The sequence below is a fragment of the Triticum urartu genome, chromosome 3A (assembly GCF_056163025.1).
Source record: "Triticum urartu cultivar PI428250 chromosome 3A, HENAU_Tu73, whole genome shotgun sequence".
Taxonomy (NCBI): domain Eukaryota; kingdom Viridiplantae; phylum Streptophyta; class Magnoliopsida; order Poales; family Poaceae; genus Triticum; species Triticum urartu.
This window is the reverse complement of record NC_141875.1, coordinates 637,856,605-637,860,757: the sequence shown is the minus strand read 5'-3', so window position 1 is coordinate 637,860,757 and position 4,153 is coordinate 637,856,605. Positions and strand designations below refer to the sequence as shown.

At 44.0% G+C, this 4,153-nt stretch overlaps 1 pseudogene; it reads right to left on the bottom strand.

Moving 5' to 3' along the window:
- Positions 1 to 1,469: 1,469 nt before the first annotated feature.
- Positions 1,470 to 2,670, bottom strand: LOC125548968 (peroxidase 2 pseudogene; annotated as a pseudogene).
- Positions 2,671 to 4,153: the final 1,483 nt, after the last annotated feature.

Sequence of the window (4,153 nt, the reverse complement as noted above, 5' to 3'; positions counted from 1 at the left end):
GTTATTCATTAATGTATTTTTCTTTTATTTTTTAGAGTCCGGAAAATCCTGAAGGACTACTACACATTTAGAAGGATGGTAGGGAGGCGGTGCATGGGCACATGCACACACACCACGGGCCAGAAGGAGGGGGTGTGGGCCAACGTGGCTCCTCTAGGGTCCTACTTTGGCAGTTGTGTTGTCTCCAACGTTATTCATTACTGTAATTTTCTTTTATTTTTCAGAGTCCGGAAAATCTTGAAATCGGAGACACAAAAACTTGCCTCCTTCCTGTCAATTTGTTAATAGGCTATTCCAAATCTTTACCTAATAATAAAGTAATTTGGGTTTATTTCGTCCGCCATGGCATTTTTTAGAAAAGTCCCTCTATTTCAGAGAATTCAACCCGCAGTCCTGTTTTAAGTTAATAAGAATCGTTATTTTCGTATTTTACACAAAAGTCCCTATCTTTTCTTAAAATCAACACGCCATCCAGATTTAAGTCATACCCGAACCGTTATTTTACATTTTTTGAAACCCCCCCTGATGTTTTAGGTAATTCATCCGCGGATCATATTTAAGTCAAACAAATGCTTTTTAAAATCATCCATATCTTTTAAACCGTTACTCCGATTTAAACATGTTATATATGAAATTTGATTAGAAAAATATGTAGAATATGAATATGAGATTATTTTTACCTGTTAAGTATTTTTAAATATCATTTCAGAATATATTTGAGTCAAACCAAATGATTTTCTAAATTATCTATGTCTTTTAAACTGTAACTTCGATTTTAACATATTATATATGAAATTTTATTAGAAAAATATGTGCAATCTAAATATGATGTTAATTTTACCTTTTAAATATCTTTAAAATATTGTTATGGAAGCAAACTTATAATTTATAGCGCAAGATTCGGATTTTTTTCATACCGGCGGCGATCCGGACTGCAAATAAACACCCCACTATAACCATATACGGAAAAAACATCGATAACTACAAATGCATACCTTTGAAAAATGTCGCAGGGGAAAACAACAGATTTCTCATCGCGAGAGTGAGAGAAAGCGAGCGAGAGAGAGAGAGAGGGAGAGAGAGGGAGAGGGAGGAGAGAGGGAGAGAGAGACGCCTCGCAAATTTAACCATATTCAACACATATTTTTTGTTATTTTGTGTGAACATCGAGGGCATCGCCGGCGAGGGTGAGAAGGAGGATAAGCGGCAACACAAATATGATGCCTCGCAAAAATAAAGGAGATGGACCTATTATGGTCTTGAGTGATGGTTGTTGAGTTAAGAGCGTGTGTTATGTTTTCCCTCCCGTTGCAACGCACGGGCTCTTTTGCTAGTAGATATAAAACCATGAAAATTTTGATAAGGCAATGTCATAAATTCAAAATACATAGATATATAGTCCCATGACATGTCATTTTGTAGCAGTGGTAAAGCGATATGAATATGTTTATCGAAGACAAGTCATTTGATATACAAATATTGGTTTGCGAAAATCACATACTGAACATTTACATTTGTATCCAAAACAAAATAATAAGGGAACACTTTACAGTTGGAATGAATTAAAAGAATGATTTACACAAAGACAACAAGTTCACAACTCATAACATCAATCTCATTCGTCAATAGGGTTTTCTGTTCACCCTCCTACAGTTGTTCCTAATCTCCCCGGCCCTTTCGGTCAACGGGCTTATGTTCCCCATTTTGACCATCGAGGCCACGAAATTCTTGAAGAAGTCCTTCTGGCTTCCGGAGAACCTGCGAACGATCCGTGCGGTGGTCGCGGCGGCAACGGGATCAGACAACATTACCTGGTCGGAAGGGAGAGGGGCGCGGCCACGCAAGAGGTTGCCGTAATACTTGTTGTCGAAGACGTCAGGGGTGACTGTGTCGAGATTCACGAGCGTCTCGTCGTCCTGCCCGGCGCTGCAGTTCCGCTGCGTGAACTGGCATTGCGCCCGCCCAAAGGTGTGTGCTCCTTGGAGGGCGACAAGGTCAGTGTCGTCGAGGCCCAAGTTTTTGAACTTTTCCTGGAGCGTCTCCAGAGAGTCGAAGGGGCTCGGGAGATTGTTGGCGCTCTCGATGTTGGTGGTCGTGCCATCACGGCGGCCCAGCGGCACACTCCAGCGCGGCCCTCCAGCCAGCTCGACGGAAATCTCGGAGGCGAGGGCAAGGATGTCGGCGCAAGACACGATGCCGGGGCATGCGTTCTCCAGTGCACGCTTGATGTTGTCGACCACTTTGAACCCGCGTGCTGACCTGTCGTTGGCAGGGACCTCCTTCTCGGTCATGATCGCCGGGAGGTCGTTGTCCAACAAAAGCGAGCCGTCACAACCCTGAACAAAGCAATCGTGGAAGTGAAGGCGGATGAGACTGGCCGGGATGCGCGCGTCGGCGACGCGGGCTTTCTGGACGACGCGCCGGACAATGTCGCCCGCACCGGGGCACAAGTCGTCGTAGAAGGACGAGCTTAACCCGGCACCAGCATCGGCACCTGCATGACCGTGGGCTCCAAGGCTCAGCGCTAGGACCAGCGCTGCCGTGAGCAAGAGGCTGCAGCGAGCAGCTAACGGGAAGCGAGAGGAAGCCGCCATGTGCACCACTGCACGTTCAGAAGGAGAAGGCTAGAATTAATTTGCAAGCTAGCTGCTAGAAGGGAATGAAGGAATATCGCAGCGATGGATGTGAGTGAAACCAGAACGGTATGGAAGCTATATATAGTCTCTCCATTTTGCTTGATGTTGAACTTCTTGGTAGGATTTCATGGACGCGTGTTTGACATGTTCCACATGCCGTTGTCAACTTGAGTATTAGCGCTGCCGTACGTCGCCTATGGCCTACCGCAGCTTTCCTTTGCTGCACGAGGCTGCTCATATTATTTTACTACTGTATATGATTAGCGCCAACAAATTGGAAGATGTCGTTCTGATCTAAGAGAAGAAGTCCTCCGCATGAAATATTGTGCTGTACTCCAGCCGTTCCATAATATAAGACCTTATTATATCTGATGATTTGGGTCGGAAAAGGTTTAATTTTTCTTATTCAATGTGATATGTGGACGACTTTGTATGTAGTTGCCACTTGCCAGGAATGGGCCGATAAATTAAGACCGGATCAGCCACAACGTGTAATCCTTACATTTCTTCTATCCTTCTCCCATTTCTTTATTTTCTTTATACAATGAGAGACGTTTTGCTTCTATTTGTATACACGGGAAGTCTTCAACAAGCAACGCTTTTGGTTTAGAATACTACTAGCCATTCCGCGGAAAGTCTTTTAAGATTTGTAGAAGGTGGGAAAAGGAAGCATGTGCGCATTTTGTGACTAATTATTTATGTAGAAAGTCTCCTTTGACTTTGAGTGGTGTGTGTTAAATATAAAAAAGTTTGAAGAGTAAAATGTAAAAGAAATTGTGTTCTATATCAATTCCACACTAACTGTTTGAAACCCTGATACTTCGTCAGAGAGTGTTCGGTTTGTACACGAAGTGCATTCAGTTTTTCTCGTAATAATTTCAAATTTTTACCACATCCTATCAGGGTCATATAATGACACCATGCCAAGTTTCATCCTTTTCTTAAATCGACTGCATGTTATTTTGAACCGAGTGTTTTTTCTTTTTAATGGTCAGAAAATCAATTAATGCTTTAAGAATAGCAAATCAACCCAGAATAGCCCCAAATTTGATCATGAGACTTTTCACTATGTATAATAAAAATAGAAAAAGTTTGAATGCGAAATGTTGTAAAAAAAACGAGTTCTCTATGAAGTCCTAGGCTTCTGTTCGTAACCCTGATACTTTGTCTCAAAGTTATCAGTTTGTATACAAGGTGCATCAATTTTTTTTCGTAAGGACATCTCCAACACCGATCCTCAAAACGTCTGCATACGTCCGGACCGCGTTGTCCGGATGTGTTCTGCTATCCAACACAGGCCTGTAACTGTCTGTCGAGCGGTCCACCCGTGTTCTCTCCCGCAAAACGGAGACAAACGTGTGTGTGTGTGTGTGGGGGGGGGGGGGGGGTGGAGGGGGGCCTTGCGGGCGTCCGGACCGCTGCCACGCCCACGTCTGACCGCCCTGGCCCACCCAAATCCCCTCCCTGACCGCACGCGCTTCCCATCGAGAACGGCCAGCGCCGCTGCAGAGCGTCAG